The sequence below is a fragment of the Panthera pardus genome, unplaced genomic scaffold (genome assembly GCF_024362965.1).
Source record: "Panthera pardus isolate Hobbes unplaced genomic scaffold, ASM2436296v1 HiC_scaffold_12, whole genome shotgun sequence".
NCBI lineage: Eukaryota > Metazoa > Chordata > Mammalia > Carnivora > Felidae > Panthera > Panthera pardus.
Window position 1 is genome coordinate 39,494,317 of NW_026526677.1, and position 20,556 is coordinate 39,514,872.

Consider the following 20,556-nt stretch of genomic DNA (forward strand, 5'->3'; position numbering starts at 1 on the left):
ATAATGGACTAGAAATGGACTAGATTATAGTGAAGCCAACATGAGTTACAGCATTGGAAATGATGAAGCAACATGGAGAAAATACAACGCAAAGAGGAAGGGGATGTCCCGCCAGAGAAAGGAGGTTTGAATCCTTCCTCAATGTCATTCACGAGCTGGTTAACTTGATAACCAATTCGTATTAGTCGAACCTCTAATTATGTCATGTAACCTCTGCGTCAAAGTCTGAATAATACCCACTTTGTTAAGTACCTGTAAGAATCAACAAGATAAAGCATGTTATAACATCTAGCAATCTCTGGCATGGAGCAGGCATTCAGGTGTGTCCATTTTCTCTTTGCCTTACTGAAAAGTAAGGGTAGGATATAAAATTATTTCCAGCCTATGATGACAACTACATAATAATTATGTATGTGTGGGGGCCAACACTGAGAGAGACCATGAAAAAAATAATAAAAACTGTGTGGAGGGGGATTAGAGGTAATTTGTCTTTCTTTCCTCCCCCTTGACCTGAGGCTTTTCATTATGTCTCACTGATCCTTGCAAAATAAATAAGAGTTATAATTTTTAAAAGCCCAACATATCGTGGGGCACCTGGGTGGCTCAGTCGGTTAGGCGTCTGACTCTTAATTTCGTCTCAGGTCGTGATCTCACGGCTTGTGGGTTCAAGCCCCACACGGGGCTTTGCACTGACCGTGCAGAGCCTGCTTGGAATTCGCTCTCTCCCCTGTCTCTCTGCCCCTACCACGCTTGCTCTCTCCCTCTCTCTCTCCCTCTCTCTCTCTCTCAAAATAAATAAACTTAAAAAAAAAAAAAAAGTCCAACGTATTGTAAGATTGTTCCCAGGAGAGTAAGAGATACTCCTTATGACAACAGGCATGTAAATTTACTATTTTCCAGAAAAGATAGTTTGTAGAAAATCAACTCATAACATGTAATGGTCTTTCTTCACTAAGAGAACATTAGAGAACCCTTAAAGAGATCTAAAATTCTCTAAGCCTGATTTTGCCCTTTACACAAGCCCTTCTTTTCTTTCTGTTTGTGCCAAAGATCACCTGCATTTCAAAAACCCTTGGACCAAAGAGAACCCTCACAGAGCATGGAGAAGTCCCCAGTTTTGCCCAGTAGAGAGAATGTACCCATGAGTGTACCCATCTTCCCCTTGGTTCTCAGGTTCACACATCATAAAGACTAGGAAGATTACATCAACACAGGGGTTGGGGAGTGTAAGACCACAGAGAATGATGGGGCCTGGAACAAGACAGTTGTCAAATTCTAAACTTTCAAACCACGGTGCCAGCTAAAGAAAACTTCTGAAACTGGGCTCTCACTCATCAGCCTTTGGCCCCTGGATAAATGTGCTAAGACCCCTGAGGTCAGAGTGATCTTTCTAAGTTGTAGATCAGGTCATGACCCTGCTTAAAGGCTTCCTGTGGCTCCTGGATGCCACAAAATATGTAGGGAGGGGACAAGGCCCCCACCTACTCCTGTAGTTTTACAAGCTGTCTTTGCCCCAGCTTGCTCCCCTCCTGCCACACACACCTCATGCCCCGGTCGTGCTGACTCTCCCACGGAAGGCCAAGTACATGTCCTCTTGGCTTTGCACTTCTTGTTTGATCTCTCCTTCCCATCACCTTCATCAAGCAAACTCCTACTCCTTGTTTATGACAAAAAGTACTGTTCATTAGACCAATGGTTCTTAAACTTTTGGTCTCGGGACCCCTGGTCACTCTTACAAGTTATTGAGAATGACAAAGGTTTTTGTTGGTAAGGGTTATATATCTCTTGAGACTTGCAGTATGATAAGTTAAAACTGAAAAGCTTAAAAATATTTATTCATTAAAAGAAACATAACACATCCGGGGGCCCTGGGTAGCTCAGTTGGTTAACTGTCCGACTTCAGCTCAGGTCATGATCTCGCGGTCTGTGAGTTCAAGCCCTGCATCGGGCTCTGTGCTGACAGCTCAGAGCCTGGAGCCTGCTTTGGATTCTGGGTCTCCCTCTCTCTCTGCCCTCCCCTGCATTCTTGAGCGTGCACGGTCTCTCTCTCAAAAATAAACATTAAAAAAAATAAAATGTTTACTAATGAAAATATAGCAATAATTAATTTTAAAAATGAAGTTTCAGGGTTTTTTTTTTTTGGATCCTATAAGTTTGTTCCATGATGGTGATATTTGGTTTGGGCCAGATATCGATGTTACACTAGACCTTTTAGCATTTGATATTTGTCAATCTCTTATTGCTTATTGCTTTACCACATATATTGCTTATCTTTGTTCTTTAACTGAACTTTCTGTAAATGATATTGACTGTACATAGTCTCCTGGGCTTGCTTTTTTTTCATTGAACATTATATTTGAGATTTGTTTTCTTTACTGCATCATATTTTATGCATATGCCTCAATTTCTCCATTCTGTCAGTAGACATTGGTGTTGTTTCTTGTTTTGTGTTTTACTATTATCAGTAAAGCTTTTCTGAATATTAAAAAAATTTAAATAAAAGCAAAATAGATAGCATTTTTTTTTATGAAAGTAACTATTTTCCAAAACAAAACATGTTTGGTAAAAGAGAGTGGCTTTGTTTCACATTTTTGCAAATCCTGTTAGCGTGTGGCTCAGTAGAGGACAGGTGCATTCTCCTATCTGCCTCTGCACTTGGTCTGTTGGGATACACTGTTTTGGTTGCAGTGTATGAAGACTATCTGGCCTCACAGATATGTGGCTGGGTGAAAAAATGAGCATTTTAATAAATATTTCATGTGACTGGGTTTTATTCTTCAACATTATACCTAAAGTAAACAAGCAGTAATTTCTTCTTTCTCTTAAAAAAATTTTTTTAATGTTTATTTATTTTTGAGAGAGAGACAGAGAGAGCCAGGGAGGGACAGAGAGGGGGGAGGGGACAGAGAATCCAAAACAGGCTCCAGGCTCTGAGCTGTCAGCACAGAGCCCGATGCGGGGCCTGAACTCTGGAAGCGCAAGATCATGACCTGAGTTGAAGTCAGGTGCTTAACCGACTGAGCCACCCAGGCGCCCCAACAAGCAGTAATTTCTTAAAGGTTAGAGTTGCAACATGAAATTTCAAACTGTTTTAATGGGATTTTCATACCCCTTGGTCTATCTGGCACTCTGAATGGATTTTTTTTAATCCATGCCTGATTTTATAACATCGCGCACTGATCATTTGGAAAATATCAGTTCACTCAGGCAGATCTTCCAAATGTTGACATATTTCATGATACAACTTTGAAATATCACTTGCACTAATATCACTGCTAATCTCATATAAGTCTTTATATTGGGATGTGTCAAATTCACGACGGGGGGAGACAGCTTTCTAAGGTTTTAATTTTTGCTTGAAATCTCAAATTTTACCATTAGCAACAGATACGGTGAGTTGTAATGACAGACCCATCTCATTTATTTGCAAGAAAATGTCTGTCAAACAACCAGGTCTGAATAAGCATAGCTTGTCACTCTTTCAAGTCAAAATGGCATTTCATGAGAAAGCAGCTAGTTCAGTTCAGAACTTAAACAATCACTCAGTTCTTGCCTTGTAATCATCATGTTTTGGTGTGAGGACATGCTTTATAGGCACTTCCTCAGTCGTCACACACAATATTAAAAAGACATGCATTCAAGGGTCAAGGTTTGGTAAAATTAATGATTTTTACTGCTTCATCAAGGAAATTCTTAAGAGAGGCTGGAATTTTTTTGTTTTCCTGCAAGCCAGTGGCGGGAAAACACAGAGATTGTAACAGCGTTGATCTGGGCTAAGCGTCCAGTTACACCACCATTGTTTCTGCACCAACGGGGCAAATGTCAACCTGGGAAACAAAGGCAAATAGCATCTTAGCATAAAGTAAAAATTTTCTGAGACCTCACAGACTCACGCTGAATGACTGTGCTAGACTATAAGTAACATGGGGGCAAGGCCTGTGTCCAGTGGGGTGCTGGAGCCACCTCGTGGCTCGCGAGAGCTGACTCGTTAACTTTTTGAGAATTCTTTGCAAGACATTCGACGTCACATTGGCCATTTGGTGTGATCCAGGGTAGGAGCATTTACTCCATAGAAATCAGTGGACTCATGAATCAGGGCCTTTTTTTCCTCTTCTAGAGAGCTGATTGTTAAACATGTCTATGTCCCTATTTCTTTGTGAATCAAAGTAAGTGGTGAATGATGTTGAGTCAGACTCCCTCTCACTGCTCCCCGGCAGTTTCTCAGGCCCTTCCCCCCGTGGGGAAAGAAAAAAGCCCCTACCAGAGGCCACTCTGATGTCGCTGTGTATGCCTAAACACCCAATGGCCGGATTTATTAACTTCATATCTTTAACAAGGAGTTCATGTGAGACCTACCACAGGCCTAAAGATGGCTCCTGCTGGGCCCCCAGGACGAGGACAAATGTTTAGGCTAAGAGTGCAAGCGCAGCATGAATAGACCTAAATTAGGCCGGGCCTAATAACCCGTTTACTAACACCTGTATTAGTCCTCTATCACTAGGGGTGAACTGCTGTCGGACAAGCCATAATCCCATAAGCTTTTCATTTACATATCCCTCATTAGCTGATTAAAACCTGAAGAAGGCAGGTTTCTGCAGCTGGTGGGCCCATTCCTTCACACTGTCTGCCTGGGTGGTTTGGGTAATGAAGTCATGTGGGTGGATGTGAGGTTTATATGTATGGAAGGGATTAAGAGTATTAGGATTTGTGTGAGCTGATGTTGCCATATTCTCTCTACTGGAACCCAGTAATTGGATGGGAGGAGAAATGGCAGACCCATTAGTTTTGTCTGTTTACTCAGGAGCAGGGTGCTAGAGATTCAATTTTGCTTTCTTTGGCTCCCTCGCCTTTGTGCAGCGGGCCCGCTTTGTCTCCTCTGGCCCTGAGCACCTCCAAACACCAGCCCTGCTAAGGCGATTCAGCCACAAAGGAGAGACGTCGGTGCCTAGGGGCCCAACGAGGAGAAAACGCAGCCCCGACTCAAGTACTACTTGAAGGCAGTCCCAATCTGCTAGTCCAATCCTGGGATACAGAGCAAGAGATAATTGAAATTTATCAACACTTCTGGGGTCCTTTTTTGATTATTTTATTAGTTCTCCACGTTTGGGATTAACAATCCTCAGCATCAAACGCGCCGCAGGCTCCTTACTTGGGAAATGAATGGTTAGACATTTCGGAGTCTTAACAAAGCAATTGTATCTGCCGGGTTTGCATAATTTTAATAGACGAAACATAACACGAAGAAAAAAAATCCATTTCCTGTGCTGTTTGTACAGCTGGAGACAGAGCTCCTTGTGCCTGATGATGTAAGAGATGCGCCATTGTCTCGCCCCTAACCCCGACAATGCGGTCCCACTAATGTCATTAACAAAACCGGACCAGGCAATTCTGAAAACTTTGAAGCTGAACATTGTCTCCAAAGTGTATGGGGCGCCACAGACGGAACGATGTTTATTCATCAGCAGTGCTGGGGTTTGCGAAGCTGAGAGATAACTGGCACCAGGAAAGAGTGAAGAAGGGGAATGTGGACGGATCACAAGGCCAGAGTTTGAAGCCAGGGAATACAGAAGGGAAACGCGGACGAGGAATTTTATTTTTCCTCCATAAAAATATTGGAGAAGTATAGGAGAATATTTCAACTCACTTCGATTCTCAGCGGGTTGATTTTATATTTTTAGTTTTCTTTATTAAAAGCCACAGCCCCTGCACACACACCCCAAATTCTGATGTGAAATGGACAGTGCAAATACCTTTTATCAATTGTTGAAATATTCCATTTCAATTAGGTTTATGCTTCTGAATGTCTTTACCGAAGGAACACATTAAAATATCCACCAAATGCAAGTCTGAGTGTCTGAGTTTGGTCATTTACGGGGTTTTTAGTGAAATTGGCTAGTGGGATTCAGGGATTCAAATGAGACCCCTATAAGCAACAGACAGAGATTCGGCAAGACCAGTTGTTATAAAAGGCTTCCCACTGTAAAGTCAAATCTTTAAAAACAAAATGAAAAACCAAGCTAGCAAGCCAGAAAAACAGATGAATAAAAACACCACATCATAATCATCCTATGGGCACATTGGTGTGTGTTTTACCAGCCTGCAAAACAAAGATTTCCATTTCTATCTCCCTCTGCCTTTATTATTTTAATTACTTTGTCCACTCCTGGTAAGATTTTAGTAAAAGCGGTTGGATCATCCGTGTTGGATGCTCAATTTAGCTAACATTTTTGAGCCCCCACCCTCTGCTGTGCTTAAATTAGTTAGCAAAGACATTCACTCGACAAATCATGCATAGTTTCAACCACAATTGGGCATTACCAGCATGCATTAAAGGAAATATAGTTAGGAAAGATAGTAAGGAAAAGAGAAGAGGAAAAGTTTTAACCTGGTTCATATGATCCGTGATGCCAGAGATTCATCCAATCTCGAGAACAGAAAGAATGTTAAGGGTCCTCAAATCCAACCATGCAACCGAGACTCTGAATCCCCTCTTAGCAAAAATTCAATATACCCCCTTCCTTGTCTAGGCATTTGTGACCTACCATGTCCTTACATTTTTGTAATTCTAATCTACAAATTGATCTTCTAGCCACTTTGCATCCTTCTAAAGCTTGTCTTTGCATAATATATTCCTCATGGGGAAAAAACTTAACATTGTTTGAGTACTTCCTTATACATGCCAAACACACAGTCTCCTGTGGAGTGGGAAAAATTCGTCTCACTTATAAGTAATGACTTTGAGGTCAGTGAGGCTAAGCAGCCTACCCAAGGACACACAGCCCCTAAGCAGATCAACCTCCTGTTACATAACAAATCACTCCAAACCTCATGGTTGAAAACAACAGCCATCTTATTACCTCTCATGATTCTGTGGTTTGGCTCGGAGGTTATGCTGCTCTGGGCTGGTGTGGCTGGGGCTAGATGGTCTAAGATGGTCTCACTTACAGGGCTGGTCCTCTCTCCACATCAACCTTAAGGAGGCTAATGCCAATTTGTTCAGATAGTGGCAGCCTTTCAAGACGGTGCGAACAGAAACTACAAGGCCTACTGAGGTCCAGGCTCGGAACTCATTCTGTTGATCGAAGCAAGTCACAAAGTCAGTCCAGGCTCAATGGGTGGGCAAATAGAGTCTGACTCTTAATGGGAAGAGCTATAAAGAATTGTTGATCATTTGCAATTGAACACATGGTCTGTGATCTATGCTTTTAACTCTAGAGCCAGACAGTCTTTGTTTAAATCTTGGCTTTGCTAGGTGTTAGCTGTGATGCCTTGGGAAATGTAAGTGACCTCTTGTTGTCTGTTTCCTCATCTGTAAAATGAGGATAATACCAGGACTTTCCTAGAAGGGCAATTATGAGGATTAAGTGAGTAGATATATATAAAGCACTTAGAATACTGCCTGGCACAGAGTCTGCACGAGTATTAATAATGATTGTTATTGCTGTTGTTCATAATCCATATGTTGTACTGCTATCTCAATATGTGCTAAAGTTTAATATGTGCTAAGAGCTGGAGACACAAAACAAAGGGGTTGGTGGGAGAGATTTAATATTCATTTCCCACCTCTTTATGTAGGCTCCATGTTGGGTGCTTTACAGAGAGGTTTTCATTTGATTCTTAAAAGAATTTGGTAGTTTAGGTGTTATTCTCTCTGGCAACAGATCTCTTTTCTCAAAAAGCTCAGATTCTAGAGTGAGAAATATTACCCAAAAAATGTCATTTGTTTGGTTATTTCACAAGATACTGCTATGCATTACTAACTCACTGGAGCTCAATAGCATTTTGTCATCCCTATTAAGCTCTGAAGACACTGGTGTGCTGAGAAGTTAAGCCTTGGAGAAGTCCAAAGCTAGCAGGGAGAAGAGCATGGATTAGGACTGATGATTCAGGCACTCCTTTATAAGCTTTTCCACAATGTCTCAGTGTCTCACTTACTTAGATAAGTAATTGTCATGTGAGGAAGAAAAAGATGCCCAGAAATTGCTAAGAAAAACTTGGCTAGAGGAAGACAGAGCCAAGTGAAGCATAAGATGGCTGCCATTGGTGCATTCCACATCCTGGCATAACACTTGCAGTTGTTTGCTGAGATCATGCTTGGATGTGGTGTGCCTACTGAGAAGATCTGACAGCACTAATGGACCATGGCCTTCTTAGGCCTAGAGTCATGGAGGCCAGTTCATAAAAGGAAATACTTCCATGGCCAGCTTGGACTGTAATCATCTCACAAATGCAAAGCATTAACCAAAGACTAGGATGGTCATGACCGGAACAGCTTGTAAAAGACTGGGGATCTTCCATGAAATCTAGGATTGCTATAGCTCCAAGGCCAGGGCTGACTGGCACATGTGGGCTCCTTTTGCACATTGGAGGGGATAGAGAAATGCCATCAGAAAGAGCAGGGTTGCAGTCAGACAGACCTGGTTTTTGATCCTGGTGGGATGGTCATGCACTGGGCAAGTCCTTCACTTTGTGAATCTTGATTTCCTCTTCAGTAATAAGAGTACCTTTAGATGGCTGATGTGTGTGGAGTATGTGAAATCCTGCACATGAAATGCTGAACACTGAGCCAGGTGCATGGTAAACTCTTCTTATGGGTGAGGGATGAATTGATAATATCAGAGTGAGGAGCCTAGGCAGCACCAAATCCTGCCCTGCAATCTCCCCTCCTTTTGAGGGAGCTAAACACGTGAAGAACAAAAGCAGATGGAAATCAAAGTTCCCTTTTTGGCATTAGCTGTTGGCACACCCTTGTTCTGAGCTTCAGAAAAGCTTTGGTGGAGCACATGGTTTCAGCTTGACAACCAGGTAGAACGTTTGCACACTCCTCCCAAAATTCAACCTGAGAATCATCTACCTTCAAGGGGATTCACAGGAAAAGGAAGTAAAAAAAGATCAGAAAAGAAAAAGGAAAAGTTGTCCGGGTTTGGAAAGAAGAAAAAGGGAGGAAAAAATAAAGGAAGCAGCAGCAGAGGAAGGAGGGGTGGGGCGGAAAAGGAAGAAAAGGAGAGATGACTGGGTCCACACTGATGTGCCAGGCCCTGTCTAGATCTGCTTATCACACAAAGGTAGGAGGAAATGGTAGCACTGTTTTTTGTTTTTTTAAAGATTTATTTATTTTTGAAAGTGAGAGAGAGTGCAATGGGGAAGGAACAGAGAGAGAGAGAGGGACAGAGGATCCAAAGTGGGCCCTGCTGAAAGCAGCGAGCCAGATGTGGGGTTGGAACTCATGAAACATGAGATCATGACACAAGCTGAAGAAGTCAGATGCTCCACCTACTGCCCCAACGGTAGCAGTGTTTTAGCATAGTGACTTTGTCTGTTGACAGCCATGGCCCATTCAATGTTTTAGATTCTTGTTATTCGTTTAGCAATTCTTCTTCCCTTGACAGGGGTCATGGAAGATGGTGAGTGGAGGTAGGCATTGGGAGACAAGGCTGGAGACTCACCTACCTTATAGCACCCAATGTACTGTAACTATAATCACTGTCATTGATGTTGTTGCTGTTGTTACATTCCTGTCTTCACTATCAATGAAAAGGAAATTGAATAGGAAGACTAAGGTTCCTTTCAGTTCTGGATCAATGATAGTAATATTTTAGAAAAACTGTAGATAAATAAAAACCCATAAATCAAAATATTTATTTTCAAGTGATACACTGAGAGATAGCATGGCATAAAAATAGAACAGAGAATCATACTTGGGCATATTATTTAACCTCTCTGAGTCTTAGGTTCCTGATCTGTAAATAAGAACAAATGATAACTATCTCCCAAATTTGGGAGAATGAATGAGCTAATGTAGAATAAAGCTTTATATGTGGCCAAGATTCAAGATATGGTTGTTAATTATTATTATTAAATAGATGGTTTGATATATTCTCAAATATATGGCTTTATTTTATCATCAATTCAGATCTTCATTATGCTATTCGATGTACTCCTAATTTTCAGCTTTAATTTTATTATTTCTTACGTATCATGAGCCCATGTCCAAGTGGAGCACAACTGTAGAAGCAGCATCAGATTCAGATTCAGTAAGAACTAGAATTGAATCTAAGCTCTGCAGTGTTATGGTTTTGTGACTTGGAACAAATCATCTACCTTCTCTGAACACCTAGGTGATAATTCCATGGCAAAACTTCCAGTTGTCAGAATGGGAGAAGATATTTGCAAATGACATAACAGATAAAGGGTTAGTATCCAAAATCTATAAGAACTTATCAAACTCAACACCCAAAATACAAATAATCCAGTGAAGAAATGGGCAAAAGACATGAACAGACACTTCTCCAAAGAAGACATCCGGATGGCCAACCGACACGTGAAAAAATGCTCAACATCACTCATCATCAGGGAAATACAAATCAAAACCACAATGAAATACCACCTTACACCTGTCAGAATGGCTAACGTTAACAACTCAGGCAACAAAAGATGTTGGCAATGATTCACAGAAAGAGGATCGTTTCTGCATTGTTGGTGGGAATGCAAGCTGGTGTAGCCACTCTGGAAAACAGTATGGAGGTTCCTCAAAAACCTAAAAACAGAACTACCCTATGACCCAGCAATTGCACTACTAGGCATTTATCCACGGGATACAGGTGTGCTGTTTCAAAGGGACACATGCACCCCCATGTTTATAGCAGTACTATCAACAATAGCCAAAGTCTGGAAAGAGCCCAAATGTCCATCAATGGATGAATGGATAAAGAAAATGTGGTGTGTATACACACACACACACACACACACACACACACACACACACACACACAATGGAGTATTACTCAGCAATCAAAAGGAATAAAATCTTGCCATTTGCAACTACGTGGATGGAACTGGAGGGTACTATGCTAAGTGAAATTAATCAGTCAGAGAAAGACAAAAATCATATGACTTCACTCATATGAGGACTTTAAGAGACAAAACAGATGAACATAAGGGAAGGGAAATAAAAAATATATAAAAACGGGGGGGGGGGGACAAAACAGAAGAAACTCATAAATATGGAGAACAAACTGAGGATTACTGGAGGGGTTGTGAGAGGGGGGATGGGCTAAATGGGTAAGGGGCACTAAGGAATCTACTCCTGAAATCATTGTTACACTATATGCTAATTTGGATGTAAATTTTAAAAAATAAAAAATAAAATTAAACAACCTTCCAGTTGTCAACCCCAGGGTCCATGCTCTTCCTTTTTATCTGAGCATGTTGCTGCCTGATTAGAAGACTACATTTCCCAACATCCTCTGCAGCTAGCTGTGGGTCACATGACTAAATTGGGCCAGTAAGATTTAGTTAGAAGTGTCCCATGCCTTTCTTTAATCTTTCCTATTTCCTGGAACAAAGGCATGATGGCTAGAACTCAACAAACTCCTTGGCCCCTGAGGAAGACTGAACAGAGAGCTGGAGGAGCCTAAATCCTGAGACAGTGGGTCTCCCGTGCCAGCCCTGGAAAGACCACCTCTGAATAACCTTATGAATAATTAAAAATAATCCACCTCTTTAAGCTAATTTTATTTTGAGTTTTCTGCCAGCTGTGGCCAAACCCATGTAAGATAATGAATGTTAAAATGTTTGGGACATTGTAGGCCCTCAATAATTGTAGTTCCTTGTCCTCTCTTTCCATCAAGTTCATTCTTCCTACAAAAGCCAGAGAGCCTTTCTTGAATTCAAATATGAAACAACAATGTCCACAGATATGCCCATGTTATCCCCATTTAAAAGTCATTGGTAGGGTCAGGATGAAGGTCAGATGAAATACTTCTGTAAGAGTACTTTGTATATTGTAAAACTCCATCTAAACAGGAGGCATCAAGACATCTTCTCAGTATGGCTGTACCTCCTCTGACCAGCCCTGTTCCTTCTCTCTTCTCCTGCCCATTCCAACCTCCCCTTCCAGGCATCTCATTTTCTAGCTATATCAAATTGAACACAAGTTTCGACTCTTTCTACTTATGGCAGAGAAGAATAAGCATAAGCCCCAGGAATATCTGGGGAGAAAGCCTGAAGCAGACTTATAGAAAAGCCCAGAATTTCTTGGAAGCATTAGAGTTGATTTCAAAAAATTAATTTGACTTTTCATTCTCCTTTACTATATACTTGTGTTTACATTAATAAAACCAAACTATTTAAATCACTCACCCTTGAGTAGACTGTGGTTTTGAGAATTCCTCACATACAGAACTGGGAAGGAAGGCCACATTTGTCATATCTGTGTTTTTTGCGTTGTTTGTTTTTCTGCCAGAAATGTCTTTCCTTGACTTTCTCTCTCCTACCCTCCTCTGTAAACATGTTCTTGATTCCTTCAAGCAGACTGAGTCACTCTCTGGCATGTTGTACATCCCTCCACTATACTACTTAAGGGTAGTATTATATCTAAACTAGTTTGGGGGTGGGGTGTTGGGAGTGTCTCTCTCATTAGTCTATAACACCCTCAGGGAAATGACTGCAATTTTGTACCACCATCACCACTACAACCACCATACCCCCATACCTAGTATGGCCTAGCACTGTGCCTAGTCCATAATAGATGCTTGTTCAAGATTAGATGGAGTGAACAAACTAATGAATGTTCAAATAAGTCAAAAGGAGAGGCATCTTTGTGGACCTTAAACCTCCAATTTCATACCCATGCACTATCTAGTTTGGCTTAGGTCAATGCCGGCTGTGACTTCCTCCATGTATATAGCTTAGTACACTTCTAAAATGGACCCTGAACTCTTCTGCATGTACAATGGAAAGATAAAGGCAACCACCTCCAACTCAAGTCAGCCTAGCCAGGAAAATCCACTGCCAATGTCCCAGTGGTGTCCGAAATGTCAATACTATGAAGGTTGACGCTAAGCTCCACACCCCCCCACATTATCAAATGCCCGTTTGCTTCATGTTTTGTCTGGTCTGTCAGCACCATTTACTGCTGAGCAGGTCCCTTATCTTTATTGATCACTTAATTTATCTTTTCTTAACTTCCCTTGCACCGTCTGGTGCCGTGTGTCCGTCTGTTGAGGCTGTCATGACTGGTTTGCTCTTGAAATAATAGGGGCAGCAGGTGGTGTGACTAAGTCGACCCTTCGCAGAATGGGGGACCATTCCCAGTCCCTGTCTCAACCTGCCAGTGTGTCTACACCCTCCCAGCTGTTCCACATTAAAGCAGTCAACTGTGACTTTACAGTCCGAGTTTTACACAACTGTTTTACAAACCGGGAAGAAGGTCTTTTGTCACAAATCCTTTGTCAAGCAGTAGAATGGGGGGAGAGAAAGCCAGTTCTGAGACTTGGTGCATTTTAATGACTATGCAGATAGACGCATACTCCTTTGCTTTGGTAAAAGGGGTGTGAGTTGGGGGTGGGAGGCTGGCTGGGAGGAGAAAGCAAATGGACTCCTTGCTCTTGGGACACTTTAGTAAGAGGAGCAACTGTTCTTTCAACACTAGTTTCAGCTTCAAACACTCTACTTCATGAAAACCTTCGTTCCTCTTGTAAAGTGAGAATAAGGGCAATCAGTAGAGCCCTATGTCCCAGGGTCAGTACTCTGGGGGCAAGTGTTGTGCAATTGAGAAAACAGCAAGAAAATGATGCCTTTGGGACTCGACAGCCAAGTGCCTTTATGACTTGGGACTTGTAATCACATGTCAGAAGCAAAGAGACAAAATGAAAAGAGTACAGAGTTTTGAGTCATACAGATCCCAGCTCCAAAGTTCAGTGACTCTGACATATCTCACTGTTGACAATGTGGTATCTTCAAATTCCTATTTCTTTTTTTTTTTTTATTTATTTTTTTTTAACATTTATTTATTTTTGAGACAGAGAGAGAAAGAGAGCATGAACAGGGGAGGGTTAGAGGAAGAGGGAGGCACAGAATCTGAAACAGGCTCCAGGCTCTGAGCTGTCAGCACAGAGCCCGACGCGGGGCCCGAACTCACGGATCGCGAGATCATGACCTGAGCCGAAGTCGGACGCTCAACCGAATGAGCCACCCAGGCACCCCAAATTCCTATTTCTTAATACAGAAATCTTTGTTATGATATTCATATCTATTAACCAGAAGTTGATTAATCAAAACCTTTAAATAATGAAAATCCACATCTCTCTTTCTTTCTTTTCACACACACACACACACACACACACACACACACCTTCACTTTGACTATAAGCTAAAAGGCAAGGGAAAGATAATTTAAACTTACTATTGTGAAAAGAATACATTAGGCTAAGAGTCAAGAACTCTCACTCTCTTTGTTAACACTAACAAGCTGGTTGAGTTTATGCATAGCACTTAAGCACTGTGAGTTTAGTTAGGAAACAATTAAATATAATTGATTTTTAAGGTGGGCAAATCAGGGAAGTGGATGTAATAGGAGAGTAACAAGGCGAGTGGGATCATTGTCTCTCTCCTTATTTATATAGGTTTGTGGAGACAGAATTTCTACTTTCTTTTGGATATCAGAATGACAGTTAGTCCTTCCTCCTAATGGCTACTCCCTAAGGTGGGAGAGGGCTAGAGTCTGATTCCTTACAGCTATTTCTCTCTACTGGGGGTGTGTGAGGCATTAAAGTTGCTGTTTCCACAAGGCCTGTCTCTTTCTCTTTCTGGTTGGCTGGCCCACAGGTTACAGGTGCAGTAGTCTCCTTCCAGCCCTCACCACTTAATCCATGTGGTGAGCAAACCTGGGTTAGAACCCAGGTTCTATTATCTAAAGCAGAGATACTCAAATGTGACCTGCTGACCAAAATGATTATGACCAATCAATGATAAGTAATGCAGACATTGTCATTAAGCATTTAGAAATTGTCAATTCAACCTAGACTGGGTAAAATAAAAAGCATGAAACAAGTTCATTTTTCACATTGATGTCGCCAAGAGAAAAATAGATAGCACTAAATGTTTATATTGGAAAACAAGTAAGTCTTTTAATCAATAATCTAAGATTCCATTTATGAAATTAAAAAAAAAAAGAAATCAAATTAAAATCAAAGCAAGCAAAGGGAAGGACATAATAAAAGCAGAAATCAATAAAATATGAAAAATAGAGAAAAATCAATGAAGCTAAAAGTTATTCTTTGAAAAGATCAATAAAATTGATAAACTTCTAGCCATGCTGATCACGAAAAAAAAAAAAAGAGGGAAGACACAAATTACCAACATTAGCAATGAAAGAGAGGATGTCAATATAAGCCCTACAGAAACTAAAATTATAATAAGATAATATTGTAAACATCTTTATACCAATGAATTGATAGCTTAGGAAAAATGGACAAATTCCTTGAAAGATACAAACTACTTCAGGCCTAGATGGGTTCACTGGTGAACATTTAAGGAAGAAATATGCCAACTTTGTACAAATGTGTACATAAAATAGAAGAAAACATTTCCCAAGTCATTTTATGAAGCCAGCATCATCCCAATAGCAAACACAGAGGAAGACATTATAGGAAGAGAATCTTATGAATCCTAACACAGAAATCCTTAATAAAATTTTGTCAAATTGAATCTATCAACATATAAAAGATTATATAACACAATCAAATTGAGGTTGTCCCCAAAATATTTGGGGACATTCAAATATTTAGGTTCATTCAATATTTGAAAGTTAACCAATCATGTCAATGAACTAAAACCAAAATGCTCTGCCCTCACATCAATAGATGCAAAAAAAAAAAAAATATTGACAAAATCCAACATCCATTCATGATAACATTTTCAGCAAGCTAGAAATGGAAAGGCACTGCCTCAACCTTATAAAGGCCATCTATGAAAACCTATAGCTAATGTTATGCTTAGTGGTAAGAAACTGAAATGCTTTTCTCTTTAAAATCAAAGAAGCAAGGAAGTTTACTCTTACTACCCTTATTCATCATTATACTGGAGATTGTAACTAATGCAAAGATGCAAGAAAAAGAAATAAAATAATTGTAAAGGAAGAAATAAAACTATTTGCAGACAACATGATCATTTAAGTAGAAAATCCCACATAATATACTTTTTTTTAATGGTACTAGAATAGGTGAGTTTGGCAAGGCTGCAGTCTGCAAGTCAATATACAAAAATCAATTATTTCTATCTACTAGCAATGAAAAATCAGAAATTAAATTTTTAAATGCTATTTGCAATAGCATCAAAAAAATGAAATAAATATAACCAAATATGTGCAAGATTTATGTGCTGAAAACTTCAAAACACTGATGAAAGAAATTGAATACCTACATAAACAGATATACTACATTCATGGATTGCAAGACCCAATACTGGGAAGATGTCAACTTTCCTCAAATTGATCTATATATCTGAATCAATCTCAATCAAAATTCCAGTAGGATATTTTGCAGAAATTACAAGTCAAAAGCTTATTCTAAAATTAATACAGAAAATCTAGTACCTAAAATAGCCAAAACAACTTTGAAAAAATAGAACATCAACTGATTTCAAGGAACCTTCGTGCACTATTGGCAGAAATATAAATTAGTACAGCCACTATAAAAAAAAAGTATGGAGCTTCCTCGAAAAATTAAAAATAAAAATACCTGGGGTGCCTGGGTGGCTCCGCCGGTTGGGCGTCTGACTTCAGCTCAGGTCATGATCTCACGGTCTGTGGGTTCGAGCCCCGCATCGGGCTCTGTGCTGACGGCTTGGAGCCTGGAGCCTGCTTGGGATTGTGTGCCTCCCTCTCTCTCTGCCCCTCCCCTGCTCATGCTCTGTCTCTCCCTGTCTCAAAAATAAATAAAAACATTAAAAAATTTAAAAAATATATATAAAAATACCATATGATCCAATAAATCTATTATTGGGTATTTACCCAAAGAAAATGAAAACACTAATTCAAGAAGACAAATGCACCACTATATTTATTGCAGCATTATTTACAATGGCCAAGATATGGAAGCAACCTGTCTATCAGTAGATGAATGAATGGACACCTGGGTGGCTCAGTCAGTTCAGTGTCTGACTCTTGATTTCAGCTGAGGTCATGATCCCAGGGTTGTGGGATCGAGCCCCATGTTGGGCTGCATGCTGAGCATGGAATCTGCTTAAGATGCTCTCTCTCTCTCTCTCTCTCTCTCTCTCTCTCTTTCTCTCTCCCCCCTTCTTCCCTCCCTCCCTCTCCTCCTCTCCCCAACTCACACACATACTCTCTCTCTCCTTCTCAAAAAAAAAAATAAATAAATAAAAAGAATGGATAAGGAAAATACAGCATATATAAACAATGAAATATTACAGTCTTAAAAGGGATGAAATTGTGTCATTTGAGACAACATGAATGGACCTAAAGGGTATTATGCTAAGTGAAATAAGTCAGAATGAGAAAGACAAATACTATATGATTCCATTCATAAGTGCAGTCTAAAACAAACAAACAAATGAATAACCAAACAAAAAGCAGAATCAGACCTATAAATACAGAGAACAATCTGATGGTTGCCAGAGGGAAGGGGGGTGGGAGAATAGGCAAAATGGGTAAAGGGTGAGGGACATACGGCCTTCCACTTATGGAATAAGTAAGTCACAGCAATAAAAAGCATAGCATAAGAAATATAGTCATGATATTATAATAGGGGTGGAATGGGATAGATGGTAGCTACACTTGTGGTGAACACAGCACATTATAAAAACTTGTTACATCACTAAGTGGTACACCTGAAACTAAGGTAACATTGTGCATCAACTATACTTAAAAAAAAAAAAAGACTTACTCTAATGCTACACTAATAAAGACAGTGAGATATTCCAGTAGATAAAGACATATAGATCAATAAAACAGAATAGAGGGTCTACAAATATGTCACATCTAGTCAACTGATTTTTGACAAAGGTTTCCATATAATTCAATGGACAGAGTGTAATCTTTTGAGGAAATGGTGATGGATAAATGGAACATTTATATGCCAAAAAAATTGAAGTTAAATAAAATCTCAATTTTATTCACCACATATACAAAAGTTAACCAAAAATGGTCAGAGACCTAAATGTAAAGCCCAAAACTATAAAATTCACGGGAAAAAAATCTTTATGATTTTATATTTAAGCAAATATTTCTTAAATTTGAGACACATAAAAAGTCGACAAAATGGACTTAATAAAAAATTTAAATTTCTGTTCTTTCAAAGACATTACTAAGAAAATAAAAAGCAAACCACAAAGAGAAAATATCTGCAAAAAAAATTAATAAAGGGCTTACCTTCAGAATGTCTAAAGAACTCTTTATAACTCAGTAATAAGAAAAAACTGTTAATGTTTATTTATTTTTGAGAGAGAGACAGAGACAGAGCACGAACAGGGGAGGGGCAGAGAGAGAGGGAGACACTGAATCTGAAGCAGGCTCCAGGCTCTGAGCTGTCAGCAAAGAGCCTGACACGGGGCTCGAACCCACGAACCACAAGATCATGACCTGAGCTGAAGTCGGAGGCTTAACTGACTGAGCCACTGAGGTGCCCCAGAAAACAATGTAATTAGCAAAAAATCTGAACATCCACATCACCAAAAGAGAGATTTGGATGGCCAATAAGCACATGTAAACATGCTAACATCTTTAGGGAAACGCAAATTAAAGCTACAATGAGATACCACTTATTAGAATGGCCATAAGGAAAGAAAGCTAGACAACAGGAAGCACAAGTGAGGATGTGAAGCAAATGGAACTCTCATACATTGCTGGTGGATATATACAATAGTACAGTCACTTTGGAAAACAATTTGATATCTTCTAATAAAGTTAAAAATGTACTTACCAAATGACCCAGAAATTCCACTCCTAGCTATTTACCCAAAAGGAATGAAGACACATGTACAAACAAAACCTATAGGTGACTGTTGCTGGCAACTTCATTCATAGTCACTAAAAATTAGAAATAACCCAAATGTTTATCAACTGGTGAATGGATAAACAAAGTTTGTTAAATCCAGCTACTCAACAATGAAAAATACTACTCAACAATGAAAATGAATGAATGACTGATACATGTAATGACACCACGAATCACAAAAGCATTATGCTGAGTCAAAGAAGTCAGAGACCAAAGGCTATGTGCTATATGGTTCCGTTTATATGACTTTTTATTACTTGTTCTGTTATTGTTTCTGGAGATTTTCTCTGTTCCTTTCTTGTCTTTGTCACTTTTGTCTTTCCTTTCCATTCAAAGAATCCCCTTTAATATTAATATGACTTTTGGGGTGCCTGGGTGGCTCAGTTGGTTAAGCGTCCAACTTTGGCTCAGGTCATGATCTCATGGTTCGTGGATTCAAGCCCCGCATCGGGTTCTGTGCTGACAGCTCAGAGCCTGAAGCCTGCTTCAGATTGTGTCTCCCTATCTCTCTGCCCCTCCCCTGCTTGTGCTTTGTCTCTCTCTCTCAAAAATAAAAAAAATGTTAAAAAAATTTTTTTAAATTTATATGACTTTAAAAAAAATACGGAATGCTTCACAAATTTGTGTGTCATCCTTGTTCAGGGGCCAAGCTCATCTTTTCTGTATCATTCCAATTTTAGTATATGTGTTGCCAAAATGAGCACTATATGATATTTTTTAAAAGGCAAAACTATAAGGAACAGGTTCAGAGTTGTCAGGGGCTAGCATGAGGTAACATTTTGGAGATAACCGGATTATTTTATATCTAGAGTGGTTGGTGTTTACGTGACTGCATATATCGCAAAACTCACTGAGTTATACATCTAAAAAGGGTGAATTTTACTCTATGTAAATTATACCTCAACAAACCTGAGTCCTTTTTTTAGAGTGTCATGACTGATGCCTCCTATAAAAGAGTTTGAAACAAAACCACTATGAAAACTGAGAACAAACTGAGGGTTGATGGGGGGTGGGAGGGAGGGGAGGGTGGGTGATGGGTATTGAGGAGGGCACCTTTTGGGATGAGCACTGGGTGTTGTATGGAAGCCAATTTGACAATAAACTTCATATATTGAAAAACAAAACAAGACAAAAAAACCCAAAAACAAAAAAAAAAAAAAAAAAGAAAGAAAGAAATAAAACCACTATGCGAGATAAGTGTACCTCTTAAGGAACAGGTATGCTCCTGCATTTAAACTCTTCCAGAGAACAGAAAACCATGAAGACTTTCCTAATGTTACAACATGAATATAGTTCAAAACTGATAGCACATCTTAACAGATAGCAATTAAAAAAAATGCCAGGGTAGGATTATAGATATAAATATATCAGATGAAATAACAGCAAACCTATTGGGCATATTTTTTTTTTCATTTTTAAAACTTATTTTAAAGATTAAAAAAATTTTTTTAATGTTTATTTTTGAGAGAGAGTGAGAGAGAAAGACAGAGCACAAGTGGGGGAGGGGCAGAGAGAGAGGGAGACACAGAATCTGAAGCAAGCTCCAGGCTCTGAGCTGTTAGCACAGAGCCTGATGAGGTGCTTGAACCCACCAACTGTGAGATCATGACCTCAGTCAAAGTCAGACGTTTAACCAACTGAGCCACCCAGGTGCCCTAAGACTTATTTGAGAGAGAGAGAGAGAGAGCGCAAGCTGGGGAGGAGGGAGAGGGGGAGGGAGAGAGAGAGAGAGAGAGAGAGAGAGAGAGAGAGAATCCCA

The 20,556-nt window shown here is 39.8% G+C and overlaps 1 long non-coding RNA gene and 1 other non-coding gene across 2 annotated transcripts in view; both read right to left on the reverse strand.

Moving 5' to 3' along the window:
* The window catches only part of LOC128776167 (uncharacterized), a 40,449-nt gene extending 28,241 nt beyond the window's left edge, over positions 1–12,208 (reverse strand). The window contains exon 1 of the long non-coding RNA XR_008421180.1: positions 12,142–12,208. This is a non-coding gene — a long non-coding RNA (uncharacterized LOC128776167). The remainder of the gene's footprint in view (positions 1–12,141) is intronic.
* Positions 12,209–19,394: 7,186 nt separating this feature from the next.
* LOC128776385 (U6 spliceosomal RNA) lies at positions 19,395–19,501 on the reverse strand. Its single transcript, XR_008421448.1, has one exon. It is a non-coding gene; the product is annotated as a U6 spliceosomal RNA (small nuclear RNA).
* Positions 19,502–20,556: the final 1,055 nt, after the last annotated feature.